Source organism: Hirundo rustica, chromosome 1, assembly GCF_015227805.2.
Source record: "Hirundo rustica isolate bHirRus1 chromosome 1, bHirRus1.pri.v3, whole genome shotgun sequence".
Taxonomy (NCBI): domain Eukaryota; kingdom Metazoa; phylum Chordata; class Aves; order Passeriformes; family Hirundinidae; genus Hirundo; species Hirundo rustica.
The window spans coordinates 27,934,914-27,955,503 of record NC_053450.1 but is presented as its reverse complement, the minus strand read 5'-3'; the positions used below and the strand labels follow the sequence as shown (position 1 = coordinate 27,955,503).

Below are 20,590 nucleotides of genomic sequence, written 5' to 3'. Positions count from 1 at the left end.
ACCTTCTCAGATGTACAGCTCTACTCTTGGGAGCCAAACATAGCAGGGGAGAAAATTATGAAATGACAAAACAAGCCCAAAATAAAAAGCAAGCAATAAACCATAATTTGTTATATATATTTTCAAACTTTGGCCAATGTTCTTTTTATACTTTATAAAAGAAGTTGAGAGCAAAGAAGAAAGGGAGCATTTCTTTTCATTTTCTGGAAACACTGGGGAAGAAATACAGGAAAGAAAGAAATGGTCAGGGCAAGGGAAAAATCTTTGTGTGAGGATGCAAAGAAGGCAGACTGGTGCCCTCACCAGTCTTTTATATGGCAAGGCATCCTCTTACTGGTCAGAGTAATTTTTGTAGAGTAATAACCAGACTGTATCTCCTGCCTCCCGACATCGACGAAAAGAGATGGGTTCTTAAAAAAAAAAAAAAAAAAGTGTGTAAAGAAGAAAGGGGGAGGAGGGAGTAGGGTAGTATTGGAAAATACTATCTGGACTGCTCCATCACAGTGCTTTGTTTACAGATGCACACTTCTATTCCTCTCTTAACTTATCTCTTGTGGCTCTTCCTTCCACTGCTGAAGCAGTAAATAAGTAAGTTTGTGGGTGATTGTTAGCTGTGAATTTGGGGGGCCAGTGAAGTGAGGACACAGCCGAGGCGGCGGCTTGTGGCCTGGCAATGCTGAGCGGGTTTTGCTTCAGCTGGAGTCGGAGCAAAGCTGCTCTCAGCCCCAGCCGCCGCTCCCTGCGACTGCTGAGTTTGTTAATAAGGAGACAAGCGAAGAGAGCTAAAAAGGGAAAAGCAAGCGTCTTGAGGGAACTCTCAGCAAGTAGCTGAGTAGCACACAGTCTCCTCCAGTGTATTTTTCGTATGTTAAAGGAAAAGGAAGAGAGAGCTGCCACCCGGCCAGCCACGGAGCTGCTTCAGGGCCGCACCTGAGCGCGGAGGGGCTCGACCCTAAACACTTCCATCACTGCGGGCAGCTGCGGACTGCGGTGCCCGGGAGACTGCACACCCGGGGTCCCCCGGCCGGAGCCCACTGCCCTGCGCCACCCTGCCTGCGCCTGCGGGCTGCTCTCGGGAGCGGACCCAGCGGCGAATGGCCTCCTCCGAACACACTGAATTCCCACCTCGGCCAGTAACTTTGTGATGGAAAGCATCAGCGCTGCCGCTGGAAGGGCGGGAGGAGGGGGAAGCCGCGTAGCTGGGCAGAGGCCAGAAGCAGAAGCAGTATCTGATGGGACCCGTGGTACCTGTCCTCTCCCCCACTGCCCATGTGAACCGCTCTCCGGAGGACGCCGGAGCAGCGCTGCTCAATCATGACTGGGCGCATAGTGACTGCAACCCTGGCGCCCGGCACGGACGCGCCCCAGGCTGCGCGCACACCGGAGCAGGAGTGGCACTGGGGACCCCCCCCGCCCCCCCCGCCGCTGCACCGGCAGCAGCGGTGTCCTGGAGCTGGCGAGACAACAGGGGATGCCCCTGCGTGCCTCGTCTGCCTGCCGGGGTACTTCGCGCACCCACGCTGAGCTGAAGCTGCGGGAGGGGCACCCCCGCACACACGGAGGAACCAGGGCTGGCATCCCGCGCAAACGGAGAGCCGGGCTACCCCTGCCGTGCGCGCACACGCTGTACCCCCGCCAGCAGTCCCCCATCCCCCGCCGGATCGGCGGGAGAGGTAACCCGGGCGCACACGCCTCGGAGCACGGCGCTGCACCGGGGCCGCCGCCGGGGGCACCTCACCCCTCACCCGGGCAAACCCCGGCGCTCCGCTCCGCCCGCCGCCGGCCCCGCTCCCGGGGCCGAGCGGAGCCGCAGCGGCGGGGCCGGGGCGCCGCGGCCGGAGGGCAACAGGCGGGCGGGCGGTGTCAGGCGATAACTTCGCGCAGCGCCGGCGAGCGAGTTGCGCTGCCGCGCAGGACGCGCCCGCCTCCGCACCCCGCCCGCGCGGCCGGCTGCGTGCCCGCGCTCGGCGGCAGTGAGGGAGCGGAGCGGAGCGGAGCGGAGAGGAGCGTGTCTGAGCGCGGGGGCGAGCGGCACCTGCCGAGGGCAGCGGCGGCCGCCGCGGCGCGGAGCGGAGCGCTGGGCGGCGGCGAAGCCGGGCGGCTGCGGCGGGCGCGGAGCGGAGCGGGCTGGGCTCGGGCTGGGTCCGCGCCCGGCGCCGCCGCTGCGCCCTCCCGGCTGCGAGTCCGCCCGGCTCCGGATCACGTGGCGGTTGCCGGAGGCAGAGACTAGAGAGGAGAGAAAAAAAAAGCGCCTCATTCCTTCTTCCACCGCCATACTGTATTTTATAGTAACTCTCATTTTTATTCCTCCCTTTTACTCCCGCTCGGTGAGTACCTTTCCGCTGACATTCTTGTCCTCCTTTTTTTTGTCCTGTTTTTTTTTTTTTTTTTTATTCCTTTTGGTTTTTTTTTTGTTTTCTTTTTTTTTCTTTTTTTTTTTTTTCTTCCTCTTTGATTATTGTTTAAATGGATTTGATCTTTTGCTGATGACAAGTTTTTTTCCTAGCATGCGATGGTTACTAAACTGTGAGCAAAAGGTGCTGCTGGGGCCGGGAGTCACTGGGAATGAAAAACGATAATAATAACACAGACTTGCCAGTCCAGCAACAACTGATATACATTTAGTAGCTATATATCTATATATGCAACTGGTTTTGTTGTGGCACGGAAAAGCGATGTGAAATATGATGCTTATTTTTTAAAGGATTAGAGAAAAGGCATGTTTCTAACTCTTTTTACCGAGGATTTTTTCTGGTGTTGTTTTATTTTTTTTTTTTGGGTGTTTTTTAAGGGCTTTTTTTTTTTTTTTTTTTTTTTTTTTTTCCATAAAGAGATGGGAATTGCAAATGCATTTTACAGCAGCATTTACACAGTTTGTAATCTTGCAATACCGGTGGGAAGCCACAGGGCAAGATGTTAATTTTATTATTTTTGTTACTGTTTCTCTTTTTTTTCATTTTTTTCTTTTCTTTTTTTTTTTTTTTTTTTTTTTTTTTTTTTTTACAGTGCTACCAGCAGGGTTTTTTGTTTTTCCTCTTCTTCAGTTTTTGATGCCTGTTTATAATGTGAAACTTTTCTTGCAGCATGTTGCAGTCATCATTTTTAAATACTTTTTTTCCTCCCTAAAGATAACAAAGCAAAACAGAAAGCCAAAGAGATGATCCTTACTTTTGCACATTTTGCACCTTCACTTTTTATTCTTTTGCCAGCAGTGTTTTATGATGGTTATTGTTATCATGATGATGATGATGATGATAGATATATACATATATACAAATAAATACATTTTCAAATGATGGCAGTGGAAGGTTTTCCTGGAGAATGAAGTGCGGTTTGGTTTCCTTGTCAACGGAAGATGAAGTGAACAACTGAACATCTCCCCAGTGCAGGTACTTCATCTCCTTGTAGGCGTTTCCACACTGTGTAAATTACATTGTGAGATTTTTTTTTTTTTTCCCCAAAGAAATCTCCTTCCACTCCTTTCTAAAGGGGTCTGTGCAATACACAGGAGGACTGGACTAAATATCTCTGCCTTGTGATTGCTTGTATGTGTGCAAAATGTTGTACTGATTGATCCTAGGTCGGTTAAAGCTGAAGAGAGGTGTTTTATGTGCTGTGCTGTGTAGAGGGGAAGGCAGCTGGGGAAAAAAATAAAAAAATCCAGACACCTCTCCTCTCCTCCTTTTGTTTAGAAAAAACGCAAACAAACAAAACAACCAAAAGTAAGCCCAAACTGAAACTGGATGGAACCGTGAGATCCTCATTACGAGTACAGATGCTCACAGGACTTTAGACAAAAACAATAGCTGTGGCCCTGTATTGTGGTGACTTGTGTGATTGTGTGTGTCTGTTTAAATTTTTCCATTAGAAAATCGCTGTGAAACAGCAAAGGAGGCTCCCTCAGAGAGCTGGCTCACTGCCACATGAGGCATATTTTGTAGCCCTAAGGGCAGAAAACCCTTATATCCAACTTCTGCTCCTCATATTAAAAAGGCGTAAACAAGGCAGCAGGTTGCCTCTTATGACTCTAATTCATTGGGATGGAGATTAATCAGAAGCTGATATTTGCTTAAAGGTGTTTAGTTTTGTTTTGATGATTAGTAGTGCCACTGGCTGACAGGGAATGGAAAACTGTTACTTTCCGTGATGGTTACTGACAGTTCAGGATTGGAGGAGAAACTGTTACTTTTCACTGAGAGCGCTTAAATGCTTAACAGAGGCTGGCCCCTTATGTACAGACAGGATATTGGTTCTGTAAAACACGATTTGTAAAGATTTTTCCAGATGACAGGGTGGGTTGGTTTGGGTTTTTTTCACAGGTTGGTGGGGTTTTTTTGTTGTTTGTTTATTTTTCTCCAGAAAGAAATATGGTGTCATATTTTGCTAAAGTTCCAGTTCTGAATGTTCTTCAGTGTTCTCTGTGGTTTACTTTATTGTGATGGGATTGCTTACTGTATTTTATATAAAGAACATTAAAGGATCTATAAGTGACTGTAGAGATATGCCATATATTCAGATGTGGAAACCAAGCAAGTTACATGGAATATATTTCTTTTGTCACTGTCATGCCAGGAAATATAATCCATAGAATTACAAATGCATTCAGAAATTTGAGGCTTCTAATGCTTATGTTTAAATTCTTGCAATGTAACATCTTCCTTTGAAGTAGAAAGTGTAAGGAATGTAAATATAATGCAAATAGTTGTGTTGAAAAATAAATAAATAATTTTCTTTATCCTTGTAGAAATGTAACTATTATGTATTTACACTGGATTTTTCCAGTTTAACTGCAATAAAAATATTTCCCACATATTTATGCATGACTTCTGCTCTGACATGTTAAAATACTTTTGGCAGTGTAACAGGGTCGATAATTCATGTGTATAAAAACCAGCTGAGATATTTGCATGATAGATTATGATGACTTTTCTAAAATAGTTACGATCTGTTGGGTCATTACTCGGCATTTGAAGAAGACTCAGCCTGCTTATTTTTTCATGATTTAATTTGAAAGCCATTAAAAAACAAGAGAGATTGAAACTTTATACTCCACCCCTCTATTTATTTCCATCCCTCCTTATGTTTAAATGCTTTTCTTTTAATTATGTGCAACTCCCAGTAAGCAAAATATTTTGATACTGCTAAAGCACTGAAATCAAGTAACTAGGCTAGCAGTTTCCAGAATGATCCTTTTGTCCTTTCTTTTAATATTGCAGCTGTGTTGTGTGAGTAATTTTGAGATAGTTGCTGACTGAAGAGCTAATCCTGCTCACCTAGTCTTATCTTGAAGTCTGAGAAAGTGCATTCCTAAAACTTTCTATTTAGCACCCAGATTTCATCCACAAAACACCTGTTATCTGAGTAGTATGGTAATTAATATACATACATTTCACTTGCAGCAGTATGAGGTCATAGGAGTTCATATATATCAAACAGCCTTGGGACCTTAAAATAGGAATAAAGGAGCCAATTTTGAAAGAGGATATGTAGGCAGAGTAGGATTTAAGCTGGTAGAATTGGTTTCAGCTTGTTGCTTCTATAGTTATGCTATGACTAATGTTGAAAGCGTGTTTTAGAAAGCCATAGCTAGTGTCAAAGTTTTGTACCTTTGAGATGAATAAAAATTTTGCCTACAAATTTCATCTTTGTTTCTACAAGTGATGATATCGTTATATTCCTTATATAGTATGAGATACAGTCATACTGCCCTAGCTCCTGAAAGTGATGAGTGTCCAGACTGAAATGACGTCTTCTATTTTTCTTTACATCTGTTTTGGTATTCAGGACAGCATAGGAATTTAAGATACCTTTATAAAGGGTTGTAAACCGAGGTCTTTGGAAAGCAGTTTTTATTTTTTCCTCCATAACTATTATTATCAGTGTTTGCTTGCAAATGAAAAAGAATGGGTGAACAGAAATGAAAAACTAGTGTTCAGTGTGCTGACTCATGAATACAAGGTTTTAGTTGCTGTAGTGGCCTGAACTGGCAAAAGAAGGGTATCTTCTTACATTTTTCAACATGGGATATAGAACTAGAGTGGTCTGTGGAGTAATGATGTCTGCTGTGATACTAGGCTGGTCTTCTTATTTTGTTCAGAGTCAAAAAGCTCTGGTTTAAATTTAGCTGGGGTATCTCTCTCACTGCACCTCTTGACGGTGGGGAAGAGCCTCACTTCTCATGGTTTTAGAAACACCATTTCTCTCCTGAATTTATTTTCAGACATTTTATTTTCCTTTATTTTTTGTGCCACTGATGACCTTAAACAGTAAGGCTTCTTCTTCCTGTCTTTGCTCTTCAGAGAATAGTATATATTTTAGAGAGCAATTGAAACTCCTTTTCCCTCACAATTTCTTGGTTTAACTGGGAGGGGTTCCCAAAAGTGTGCCTGGCATTGGGAGAGGATATTGAGACTAGCTCTGCCCAAAATTATGCTGCAGCAGAAACAGTGAAGCTGCATTCGAATCTTTTTCTGCCCAAACTGGTCTGTTCTGCTTTCAGCTGAAAATATGGCAGTCTGCTTTCTGGCTCTCACATTCACCCAAATACTTCCACCTGAAGTCACACATGTGGACATGCCTTCTGGTGAAATGGGGTTTGAGCCATGTGGACCTTCCCTTTGCTCTGCCTAACCAACCTGAATTTCTTTGGTTAGAGTGCAACAGGAAAGAACTCTGGGAATTTCTTCTGCCACACTCTGGTTTTTAAACTCTCGAGAGTTTCCTACATATTGTGTTAGTATTTTGTATTCATACTAGGGAAAGGAATGTGAACAGGTTTGAGGTGATGCTGTATGAGAGACTGTCTTTTATTTATCAGGAATAAATGTGAAAGTCGGCCTCAGTGTTCTCTGAAATTTTTACCTTTTTAAATGAGTCTTTGCAGGTTGCTTGTATCTTAGCTTTCTAGTCTTCTAAAGCATCGTTCTATGGCAGCTTGTTTCTCTTCTATAGTGTAATTTTTCCTATTTTCTTTCTTCCCTACATTTTGGGTTTTAAAATATAAAGAGACAAAAAGATAAAAAGCTTAATAGTGTTTAAAGTGTAGGATTAAAAAAACTAATAGGTCTGCCCTCAGATGAACATTTTAACTTCCCTTGGTCTTAGAGGATGTGGTGTTCTGTCAAATTCTGAAGCCAAATCGTGTACCTTTTAAATACTTACAGAATATCTGAACAGAAGGCTAAATTTGAGTATTTCTCGATGAAAGATTATGTAATCTGTGACACTACGTAATTATCCAGTTTGTAGATTCCTTAAACTCACACCCAGACTGACAGAAGAAAACCAAATGCTGCTTTTAAGTGGTATGAAGATTAAAATGCAACATTTTGACCTTTGTGAAGATACCAATCTTATTTTATGATCTTTTAAAAAATACAGGAGTAAAATGGCTTGAAGATTATTGTTTTGCACATACCCACATTAGAATGATTTGTACCTTTTTTCTCCCTATTTTTTTTCTATTTCAAAATGACACTAATCTCTATAATGTACTTAATCTTTCAAAAGCATTTATACTGCAGCTTTTGCAGTATTTTCTGAGAAAGTTTATGTTTGCACAATGAAGTATGATTTTTCATCTCAATGAATCATCTGCCAACAAGTTAAAAAATAATCAAGGAGACCTTCAATTTACTAAGTAAATTTCAGGTTGATTAGTGTGAATAAAATTAGCATATTTTTGTCATTGTGGTATTCTGGAATAAAAATATGGATGTGCAGATGAATAGAATCATAGAGAGAGATTTTTAAAGATGTTTTTATGTGATAGACAATTAACAAAAATCTTACTTTGATTATCCTTTGGGGCTTAACCAATACTTTTGTTTAATAACTAAGAGTATAACTTTCTTGGTTTGGGATTTATACAGACCTTGATGGAAGCTACAGAGTTAATAAGTTGCCTCTCTTGTCCATTGCTGTGTGTCTCCTGGCTCCTTCCATCCTGGCTGGCCTGCCAGGATGCTGGGGCTCAACCATTATGCAGTTGCATTTCCGCTTCAGGAACAGAGTTATGTTTGTTCTCTGATGAGATTCCTTCATCGTTATGGTAGTAAGCAGAAGAATTTCTATTCTGACTTGACTGGTTTAGGTTTGAAGAAGCAGAGGTGGATTTGTTATGAGTGATGACCAACAGTGAGTATGAACATGGTGGGATATCAGTGACACTCCCCAGACTCTCTATTTTCCTTTGCACACACGCAAGTCTTTCTCCTAAAACACCCAAAGGTCTAATTAAACTTGGTTTACACCAGTGGTCCTTCCCAGGTGGCCTTCTCCTGATGTCAGAGATTATTGCCTCTACTGATGTGCAGTCTCTGAGCAATCAAGTCAATGTGGAACTCTGGAAACAGATCATGCTTTCTATGGTTAATTTTATGGTCCTCTGAAAACAACTTGCAGTCCTTTGGACAGGCAGTAATTTATAAAATCCAGTACAAGCCATTATTAATTAAAGAACAAGAGACCATAAAGGATACAATGTTAACTCTTGGACCTCAGTGATTACTGAATAACCTGGTGAAAGTCAGGTTCCTGTCTTCCCAATGTGCCTCATATCAACAGCCTTTATTTCAGTCTGTTCAGTCACTTTCGTTGCCTTCTTCAAGCTCCTCCCTTGAGTCAGTTGTGTGCTTTGTGGTGTTCAGGATCAAGAAAAAGGGGATATCTGATACAAATCAAGCATTAATGAGAGTCTTTGACTGAAACGAGGCTAAATTTGTTCTTTAGGAAAGCATCACATCAGTACATTTCATTCAGTAAAAAGTTCTCCGTTTCTGCTCAGAGTTGTGTAGAAGGTGAACAGGACCTATTGTCAGAGATACGACACATCTTGTTAAATCAAGGTAACTTTACGATTTGTAGGAGGCACAGCACAGGCATACCTTGCGTGTAGTATTTTTAGACTGACTGAAGAACTGGAGTTTCTGGCTCAAAGAATTATATTTGCATGGTGTTGACAACGCTAATTTTCCTTTCTGGTTTGTGTTATAATGGAGTGTGAAAGCAGTAAAATGTTTGCACTATCCTAGACATGTTCTTTTTTAGAACAATACAAATGAAAGTAACAAAAATACACTTGTGAATTTTTGCACACCAGGCCTGCACTCCAGGCTTACTGCATGCTAATAGCTCTTCTTGTGGGTACAGGGAGTTACAGTAATAACTCACTGACTTTTTACGATGAAACACTGTGCTTTTAGTATTTGCAGCAACATGCTTCTGAGCTTGTTCCACAATGCAAGTTACTGTTTATAAAAGAAAAGTCATTCTAACTAGTTACAATATTTTATCAAATGATCCTTCACACCATAAATATTAGGATAGAAATAATATAAGATTTAAAAATGTGCTGTGTGAACTGTCATGCAGGGTCTATGAAACAGGCCCCCTGAAGGTATAATTAAAACAAAACTTTCTCTTTGGGTACATTTAAAAGGGATTAATGCAACTTACTGTTTTCTAAGTAGGACACACACACACACACAAAATCAGTGCTATCCGTTTCTCATCTTGTATTTGCCACGGATTTCACAGGATAAAACCCAACACTTGAGGTATTGCACAGTAGGTCGGTTTTCTAATGTGCTCTCTACTGCATAAATTCACATCCACTTTGTTTTCTTTTTCCCAAACTGCAGAAGGATGCAATTAAGTTTTCCTCCTGCCTATGGAACTTTCCGTTAAATGGGAGTTCTTTAAATGACACAGTTACAAGAGTCGTTCTGGACAGGTTACCATCTTCTACTTGGGCATTTTTAGGTTGTAGACAATTATTGTACATTATGAATAATGAAAAGAGAAACTGCATTTATGCCACTTCTGCTTTACGGGGGTAGTTTATCAGGACATTGTTGCTATTTCTATTGTTTATTATTTTATGAGAAAAGCATACTGGATTACCATTTGTCAGCATGTGCCCTGCTCCAGTAGGTGTTGTAGAAATAAAAAGGTGCAGAATTAGGTCTTGGTGCTATTAAAATCAGTGATACATATGCTGGTCAAAATTTCATGTCAAAACATTTTTTTTTCCTGTAGATTTTTGATAAAGTGGTTCACACAAAAGGATCTATTCATCTCACTTAACCTTGCTGTTTAAAAAATGGGGGTTTAGAATGAAGCTAGTCATCATTTTAGCCATCTAAAAGTTAGTCATTGAAGTCTAACACAGTTGCTCAAGGCTTTGTAGTCAACAGAGATAAATATTCTCTTCCTGCAGAGAATTACAGATTACACCCCAACAGAGGCATCTATGGGCAGCTGAGATGAACAGCCTTCCTAAAACACCTCTCTCTTTGCACCGATGAGAGAGAACCTAGATGGCCCATTTAAAATTGATTCGTAGCTTTTTGATGGATGAAGCTAAAGGAGATGAATTGCACACTCCCTAACCCTCCACTTCTTCAAATCCTAATTTTGCACTGAAATATTTGGTTAAAAAATAATTTTTTGCCACTAGAATCTTCATGGCCTTAAGTTTTTACTTGAATTTATTTTCAACCTCTCCAGCAATTCTTTTCACTGGAATACAAATGTGTTTCTAAATATTTTTAATCAATTCCAGGTCATGACAAAATTCCTAGAGATGTCTGATGGGGCCAAGATTTCACATCTTTTTTCATACCACTTCACCCAGTTTTCTGTCTTTTTATAACAACAACAGTTGTTCCTTCAATGAGTTCTCCTCAAAGAGTCATATTCTAAAACCCAGGGACTTAAGCTGTTTGGTGTGATCACGGACATAATTTGAAAATTGTTGAAAATTATTGAAACAGAAGAATTACGTGGGTGCCAATGGAATCAGCTAACTGTACTGTATATATGAATCATTGTATGATATATTTGTATATAGCTGCAGTTAAAAAAAAAATCATTAGAACATCAACAGCAGAAGATCTGAATTTGAAAGTTCTAGATGTCTCTAAAGTTGGATTTTGAAACTATAAAAAGCTTTTTAGTTTGTGAGCTGAGGTCATCCAGGCAATGTAGGGGAAATATTTTGCTATTGGTAGCATGCTGCTGCTATCTTAATGTACGTGTTTGTTTTTAAATGCTCCAGTAATACCTGTACTTTTGAATACCAGATAGATTTCAGTTTTCCCTGTCTCAGGTAATTTTTTAAGAGAAGACTGGAATTTTATAAGACTCTTAATATCTGTAAAATCAGCTCTTCAATAAAGTTTACTTTAATGCCTTGCTTCAGATCTGTCCCAAGTCATTGGGACACCAAGCAACAGCCGATTCGTGACACTACACACTATCAGATATGTTGTGATATCATCCTCTCCTTCCACAAATTATGAATTGTGCTATTTCATTTAATAGATGTTTGGGCTTTCTGTAAGATTTTCTACAGGTACTGAAATATGTGAAAATAATGTACATGTTTTCACCATGGATTTATGTCTTATTCTTGGTCTGGCACTAGCTGAGTGCCTGTGCAGACATCATTAACTGCTCACACAGGCCATGTTTTTCATTGACAGCATAGTATGAAACCAAACAAAAGCTGAATCCAAATTAGAAATGAACCATTTGGTATTATAGGAGTAAGCACAAAATTCAGTCTAAGTGAGAGTTAATTGCCCAAATACCGAAGTATTACTACCATGATGATAAAGTAAGCTGCAGCTGTAAGCTCTAACAGCTCTAATATAATGGTTTATACAGACTCAGAAATCTTAAGGACTTGTCAGAATTGAGAAGGGAAGTTAAAAAGTTGGAGTTCTCAGCACTTTGAAATAACTGCTTCAAATAAGCACAGTAATATTCTCTGGGGACTATAAACTGTTGGTTGCAGCTACTGTGTCACGTTACACACTTCACCACCTCTTGGTCTTTGTTCTTCACATTCTATTTATATTTCAAACATAGGTTTTTGTACTGTCCCTCAAAAATGCATTGTCTGAGCAGTGTTCACATAAAACAGATTTACAAGGATAAAACCCTTTGCTGACTTCATGAAGTTTTCGTCTCTTTTCCTGCTTTCATTTATGCACCATAACATTTCCTTTTTCACTCCTGCATCTCTGCTCAGAGTTAGAAGCACAGTGTTGTCACGGGAATGTAAAGGTCTCATGACCATAGATTGTCAGAACACAGATGGGCTCAGCTGAATTTCTCGGTGAGAGTAGGGCACATGAGGCACACACAAATTCAGTGTCTCTGGTCTCTCTCTGCATGCTGCTCTGGGTGAGTAGGTAGTCTAGGCACCTTGACTGAGGATCACACATTTGGAGACAGGCTTGTGAAAGGCAAGCTTACAAGAAAAATAATTGCAGTTCAGTTTAAGGAAATAAACTATTTCAGGGATGCCACATTTATTTATTTTTAATTTGATGTATGAGTTAACCTCATATATAGTGTGACATTTAATCTCAGAAATTTAAAAATGGGTTCAGAAATTTATGGTACTTGGTCACAAATATTAATGAATGTTGTAAATACTCATCATAATCAGAATAGGGCTGGCTGCTTTACACTCTTAAGATCTTTTATGATCAAAGTCAACCCAGCTATAGAGACCACTGATCTGCATTGACAGAGGAAAGCATATTTTCAAATGTTGTGTGTATTTATTTGAATTTCTGGAATTTTTTTTTTTTCTTTCTTTTTTTCTTTTTTTAATTTTGGACTTGTTAGACCTTCCCTCCTGCTCTGAACCTTTCTCCTGCCATCAGCACAGCTCAGAAGGATGAATAAAAAGGGAGCAATAGGAGAGGGATAGAAGAGGGGAGAGGAGTAGAAAGAGGAGGAGGGGCAGAAATAAAAATGGAGAAAAAATCCCCGGTGATTCAGCTAAGGCTCCAGACAATGGGGACGTTTTCATACCCCATTCTTCTTTACCTTGCCCTCTAGCTTAGGCCTCTCTCCCTCTCTACTTTAGCTTTCATCACCACTACAGATACTTCAGTAATTTCTTTTTTCTTTCTTTTTTTTTTTTTTAATTAAAGAATGGAACCACAACAATTAAAGTGCTGCAAACAAGAAAATATACTCATCTTCTCACAAAATATAACATGACACAATTCATGTAAGTGGTTCTTGAAGTAGATTATTTTCTTGCTAGTAATCTTACATCTTTGACTATGAAAGAATGAAATGGTTTCATAGTTCAGAAGCAAGACAAGGCTTAGATTTCTTGTTGCTTTTATACCCAAGATGAACCCTTTAAATCAGTTTGCACATGACTGTGTTTCAGTTTTATTCATCGGGATCCAAACCCAGACTTTCTACTGGTCTTTATTTACTGATTTTTTTACCTCCTCTTCCTTCAAAGCTTTACTTCCAGGGGTCCTTCTAACTCCTTATCCTCTTATAAAGAGTATAAATTAAAAACTATTCCCATTCTTTCATTTGGTTTGAATTCTGAGGTATATTATTCAGCTTTGTAGTTCAAATGCTCGCACCAGACTGAAGAATGCTATGTGAGATTTTCCTGTGCAGCGTGACTGTCAGAAAAGGCACAGGGACCCCACGACTCAGTGCTGGCCTGGCTCTTGGCTTGCTCCCAGTGTTGTGTCTTTCTTCCCAGATGGAAGGTAGGCAACTGTGAATGTGGAGGACTAAAAGGACACTTTGGTTAAGCCCTCTTTTCAATCCTCACAGGAACTTGCTTCCTCTCAGCTGTTCCCACAGGAATCTCTTACATCTCACAAGGTGGCCTTGGGAGTGTTAATACAAAGAGTAGGTTCAGTAACTGGTCTTCCTAAGAAAGTATTTCCTAAATCTAGTGCTTAAATTGGTCCTGTGGCTTGCTCCCCTATACCAGTCTGCCTGATATAAAAAAGGCAAAGGTTAGCTATTGAGTCAATACAAAACAACAACCAGTTGTAAATTTGAAGATTTAATTCTTTAAATAGAAAATACTAATAATTCTCAAGTGTTTTTTAGATACCATAATCAGTTCCAGAAACTGAGTGGAGAAAGCTGTTGGATTTCAAAATATTCTGGATGGAATAGTATTTATTACAGATGCTGGTGGAATGAGTCCAGAGCAGAAAAATCAAGTCCAAAACGCTGAAATAAATTTTATATCCTAAAAAGAATTTTAGAAAAAAAAAAATACTATAGGTCAAATGCAAACATACTATCTAATAAATGATTAAATAAAAATTACATAAGTCTGCAAGAAAACAATTACTTCTTTCAGGGATTTAATATTTAAGGATATGTTCGATTTTATTATCATTTAGGAGAACTTAATTTTAATTTTTCTTAAAAGATGCACAACAAATTGATTCAACTGACTATTGTATCATTACTTGACAGGGAATGTTAAATTTTGTTGCTGTCAAAGTCTTCCTGATGTATTGTTTTTATGTGTTTAAAATTTGATTATTTGTGCTCAATTTATTTGAGTCACACAGTAGAACAGCAAGTTTCTCATGTCAATGGTGTAGTCAGAGCCTCTGAACTTGGTATTTCTGGTCTCAGGGCAGATTCTGTGAAAAGTGAGAGCCCTCTGGAACAACTTGGTGAGATAACCAGATCCCCCAGAGAGCTGTACTGAGAGCTGTGACTGTCACACAGGACAAACAGGAGTTCCTCCGTGCACCAGGACATGCTTGGCAGAGACCATGTCCATCTCCCTGCTAGAGCCAGGGAACTGCTTTCAGCACTTTTGTTTCCTGGAATTTTTTAAAGTGAGATGGTTTACAGAAGACTTTCCTGGGCCTTCAGAAAATTGTAGTGTGAAGTGCAGCTTACTTGTTTAAAGGCAGGTAGCACTGGTGCAGGCAATCTGCACACCTCTTGGAGCTTCAGGCCATGCTTTTCAGCCTTAAGTGTTATTTCAGGTCATTTAAGGGAAGCCTGCCTTAACTTTAGGTAACTTCACTGACAGTACAAGAGAGATTATGCAGTTTGAGACTTGTCCTTGACTGCTGTTGAAATGCGATGAAGTGTATCTCATGCTTCAGAAGTTGGAGTCATTTGCCAAAGGGAGAAACCTGACTTTCTTGCTCCTTTGAGTAGATATTCTGAAAACACTGGTGCTGCTGAGCTCTGTGAGACTGCCCACACAAGCAACATGAAGGAGATGTGCAAATAGATCTTAAGGAAATGTTTTGCAAAACACAGGTGAACTGATGTCTTTCTTACTGACAAATCTTTTGCCTATTCTCAGTCCTACCATTCTGTCATCTCTGCCACAAATATTAGATATTTTTACATTGTAGTTTGCTTTGCAAGGGTTGTCTTCTTCAGTGTGCAACAAAATAATTTCTTATTGCAATTAACATTTCCCTGCAAAATATAACTACTGTATAATCCATAATCATCAATTTCTTTTATGACCAGCTCTTTACTATTATATTTTACAGCCTTTCAGTGCATCAATAAAGTATCTTTATAGAAGTACAGTAGTAGAGTTGGCATCTTTAATTCTGGAAACTTCCTAATGAAAACTTCAAAAGCTTTGATCCTGGTCTGAAAGGGTAATGCTACTTACATATGTTTATAAACTGTTTCTTTCAAATTAACTATTTTGTGACCTCTGGAAAGTGATACAAAATGTATCTATTGGTATTGGTTGCTTCAGGTAGTATGTATATTTTGAAATAAATTGCTTTATTCTCCTAACATTGGACTTCACCACTGAAATTCAAAGAAAGATTTCCAAATTATGACACTTGCCTCTCAGCTGCTGCTCACATGGAACAACAAACAGTTCTGTCAGCTTCTGAAAACTGAGAAAATCGTGAAAATTTTGAAAATCAAGAGATTTTTGTCCATCTCTAGTAAACACAGAGTTAAAGGCCTGAGTACAGCACCTTTGTGACAGTTTTACTGGGTGTGGAATGCAAATTACTGCACATGATGGCTTAGACAGTCATCTATGTATATATGGCAGTTAATTTATATGTCAGCAATCTCTGGCCTGGAAAAAAGAATTGCATTTAAAACAAGGCTGAATGAAGGTTGCCATCATCATCAAGAAGATATTTCACATACAAAAGATACTTTAAATAAATATACTAAGGACAAGGCATAGCAGGTACTCTTTGAACATATAAGGTGTAGCTTTCTACGTGTAGCAACTTAGATAAACTGGGAGTCAGGTATTGCTCTCACTGGCAGTTGTGCAACACTTTGAATATTAGTCCACTTGGGTTGTAACAGGAGAGTTTTGTTTTTTTTTTTTATCTGAGGACATAATTTCTTAAAGATGAGATATTGTGCACAATATTTTCTCTTGAAAGTGTCTTTCCTTTTTTCCCATGTATTTTGAGTCATACAGCACTTACCATGATATGTGGAAGGTGCTCGTGTGTAGCTATATCCATGGATACTCCTGGTCTTTTAACTAAGCCTATAACAACTTTGTTATTGAATTCATTGGAAGCATGATCACCCTTCTTTCTTCTTTCAATACAGTAAGGATGCAGTAGGCTTTGTTTCTTAAATGTGGAACAATGTATTAGTGCAACAGAGCAGGTACCTGTTGAATCAGGCATTTTGATGACATTAGAAAAACTGGATTTAATATTAAATGTTCAGTGCTGTTTTTCCTATGAAATGAGTTGGTATGTAGTTTTTCTAGTACACTAAAATTGAAAAACAGCTGATATAGTGGTTCAAAAGCAAAATCGCTCATTCTGTTTCTGCTGGTAGTAAAGAATAAGAAAAGGTTATTTCTAGAAGAAGCTAGTTGGCAGCAGTATACATAGAATACTAGAATAATAATGCAAGAATAAATTAGACTGAACTGTTTATAGTTTATTTTATAGTTTATCAATGTCAATAAGTTGATACAGGAATTGATGCCTTATGCAATTAGACAGATATAAGGAGAGATCTTATTGTCATACCAATTAATGATCATATCAACTAACAGCAACTTTATATTCTGCAGAAAAGCAAAACCTTAATATATACTGTAGAAAATATGCTTAAAGCAGGAGCACTTTTTTAAAATGAAAATAAAAAATTGCAATATACTTGCAAGAAGGTAAAGTAGGAATACATTATTAGATCAATATCACAGCTCATACCAAACTCCTGAAATGATTTCAAATGATAGGAGTTAATAAGTTCCTATATTCTGACATTTCCTAACTTTGCATTCTTTGACTTTGCTAACTTGCTTATCTTTTTCCAATATAGTGTTTTTAGAATGTGTATGTGTACAGTCTATATTTACTCTATTGAAGGATATTGCATGTCTAGACAAATATATTTGAAGTTTCATTATGAAATATGCAATAATGGCAGCATAAAAACACAACTATTTATGAAAATTGCTTTTAGAGAATTGCCTTGTAACTTCTTATTGAAGCTATAAATTTGAACAATATTTTGTATTTGCACCAATGCATGAGGATGTATCAGGATAAGATTTTAAATTAGAAGCATTCTCTAATGAACAAAATACACCACTAAAGCTTGGTCTTATCTGTATGCCAGCAGAAGCTCTGGAAGGAAGTCCTCTGGTTTTTGTGACATTCAGCTTCCCATATACGATCACATATTTCACTTAGAACAGTAACTTTTCTATAAGGACTAAGTAAGATAGGCAAATTTCATCCAAGACATTTAAAACCTTACAAATGCTTATCATTTAAGTAATCATAGGAAAGGAAAACCTTATTGGTTTGTGTAGCCAAAGTGCAGAGGACACCAGCAATGGAAGTGAGATTAACAGCTTATTAAAGCCATAAAGGATGAGCGCCAACCTCAAAGCTACATGATTTATATGCAGATTTCAACCCACTATTAGTGTTCAAGATTCTGCAGTAGAGTATGCATTCATTAATACCATTTTTTTTTCTTAACAATACACACAATGTAAATATTTAAATTCTTTTCAATATGAAATCATCTGAAGTGTTTGCGTGCATTACCCCATGAACTCATTCAGTCAGATCCTATCACCAGCAGTATATTGAAAATATAATCAGTGAAAAGATCCTTATGCCTTTTAAAATATTCTTTCTATTAATATTTTTTGTTTCACTCTCATAATGCAGTATACAAGACTTTTCTTATACTTGAGGTATGATATCATTGTTCTTGTATTCTTTTTGTAAGGCCCCAGGAGGTCCTTTATCTTGGAGGGTTTTTTAATGTATCTATCTTCAAAATCTTTTAACAAATCTCAACCTAAAAAGAAGGAGAAAAAAAAAAAAAAAGGGAAAAAAGTTCATTATTAATAGAATAATAAGAGTATGTTTCAGAGCAGGTAGAGTAGAACAAGACATCAAAGCCAAGTTAACAAAGAGTTAACTTGTTGTCATGAAGTCTTCAGGAAACTCCATTTTGTAGGCAAAAATTTAAAAAACGTGTAGCTAATTTCGATTTTTAAATTAGCTGACTTTCATGGAAGTAGTTACATTCCAAGAGTTAGAGAGCATCTATAAGAAGCTGATGAAGTCATTACTTCATATACTACATTTATATATATATGTATGAAATCCTATATATAACATAACCATATCTTTTATAATATATGGTGTCAAATAAGATAGACATTTCTGCCTAAGACAGAGAAAGTTTGTTGTTTTTTTTTTTTGCAAGTCTCACATTAGACCACAACTGAATTATTAAAAATTAATATAGTTGTTTTCACAAGCCAGAGTAAAAAAAATATTTTTCTTTCAGTGAAACCAAATGTTAGTTGATATAAATTAATGGAAAAATATTGCTTGGGCTAGCGTGGCTTAAGTACACAGTTACATTTGCATATTCAGTTTCAACCTAGCAGACACAAAAGCTTGCAAGGTCTGTGGTGTGGGGTGATATGGCTTTTGGCTTTGGTTATGATCCCCCCATGGCTGTGCAGGTAAGGACCTGCTGACTTCCAAAACGCACATCTTTTCAAGATCTCTAATCATAAATTTATACTTTATATAATCACATAAATAAATTCAGTCAAGTCCTACAATTCACTTGTTTGCCTCTGAAAAATTGATATTTTGTGGACAAAAAATTACCATGGAGTTGAAATGCAAGTGTTTCATCTTGGTGGAAAATACCCTTCTTACTGTATTCTGCAGTATTATATTGAAAAATGCTATAGTACCAGATAAGATAAAGTATGATTTCTTGAAAATCAGTAGTGATGTTTTCTGTAGTCAGATTCCCAACCAATTACTAAAGTGAAACTTAACTAGCTAGCAATATATTTTGAGAGTCTCAATTCAACTGGCTGCTAGAGAAGGACATCTAAAATTGTCATTTTATGGCATCCATAAATATATGACAAATATAGCCAAAATTTTTTCACATTTAGTTAAGAAAACCAATTTTTTGCAACATAAATTAAGCCATAAGTCTGTAAACTTTTTTTTCTATAAACACTTAGAGGAATCTTGCCATCATCTACATTTTTATTAATTTGCCTACTTGTGCTTTGCCAAATCCCAACAGAAGGAGGCATTTTCCACCTCTTACTGCTAAAACTGCTTATAAATTAGAGTATTATGGATTGTGGCGATATTCTACATCCAGTGTGATAAAAAGGGTCCTAATCAAAACCAGTAATTTTCAAAAAATTACAAAAAAACCCCAAAACAAAACAAAAAAAAACCCCAATATTTGGGGATACATTGGATCTTTTTTAATTTTAGATAATAATTGTAATGGAACGTTTAAAGATTTTTATCTCCATATTTATTTAGAAAGATTAATGATGAGAAGTCTCTATGTACACAACAAAAAGCAGAAAATGGGAGAGGACTTTGTCATTCAAGTTCTAGGCTCTATTTAGGCAACATTTTTCCCCCAAAGTCTTTTCCTCGGCCTCTTTTTTTTTTTAAAGGAGGTTTGGGGTTTTTTTGAGTACACATCAACAATGTCAACATGTGCAACCCCTCTGCCTCCTCCAGCTTCAATGTCGCCAGTATCCCAAAGAGTTTATATGACTTTCAGAAGCCTCTGGGTGTGCTTAATTACATCAAACTCAGTGCTGGGCTAGTGTGGTCTCAAAGACTGAAACTTCTCTTTCCTGTGCAGTCCTCTGTAAAATCTTCTGTTTAAACAAGTGTTCCCTAAACTCCTTTCAGATGATCAATCTTTTGGGCTGTGGACACAGTTTCTTCAGTGGGAAGTTGCAGCATAAAGAAAGAATATCCTGTTGCCTTGAACTGGAATGAGGAGCATTTGTTAGAAAATAGGAGACTGGTCCAGCAACACCTGTATTTCTTACTGAACATACATTAACTAATTCACATGCTGGGGAATTGCCTATCATCATCAAGATGGCCACAGCACGCAAGGGTCCTTTCTTAAAAACTTCAGGGGACCTCAAGCATCAGTACTTTGTTATCTAAAAGTCTTTCATACCTTTTCTATGTTGCAGTCCCACAAGTAGCTCCACACAGCTCTGGCTCTTTCGCTCCTTCTTCTACATTTCCAGCTCATGCCTTCCTGTCCATAGCACTGCCACCTAACCCTGTCTGTCCCTTGTACACTCTCCTGTCCCTTCCTCCTCACAGCACAACCAGCAAATTCAATCTGACTCCTCTACCACCTAATTCACCCTTTTATCACACCCATAACTGCGATGGCACAGCTGTTCCCACTCTTTGATAATTAGCACAGCTGCAATGTATGGGGGGCAAGATTGCCTTTAGTACTATCTCTATCTCTC

The 20,590-nt window shown here is 38.6% G+C and overlaps 1 protein-coding gene across 5 annotated transcripts in view; it reads left to right on the top strand.

Moving 5' to 3' along the window:
- Positions 1 to 2,196: 2,196 nt before the first annotated feature.
- Positions 2,197 to 20,590, top strand: part of RALYL (RALY RNA binding protein like) — a 391,070-nt gene continuing 372,676 nt past the window's right edge. For 4 of the 5 annotated variants that reach the window (XM_040083786.2, XM_058422915.1, XM_058422916.1 and 1 more), the window contains exons 1-2: positions 2,269 to 2,327; positions 3,303 to 3,389. The gene's annotated coding sequence lies outside the window, so the exon portion shown is untranslated. Of the gene's footprint in view, positions 2,328 to 3,302; positions 3,390 to 20,590 lie in introns of all 5 variants that reach the window. The other variant, XM_040083776.2, reaches the window with a different exon arrangement.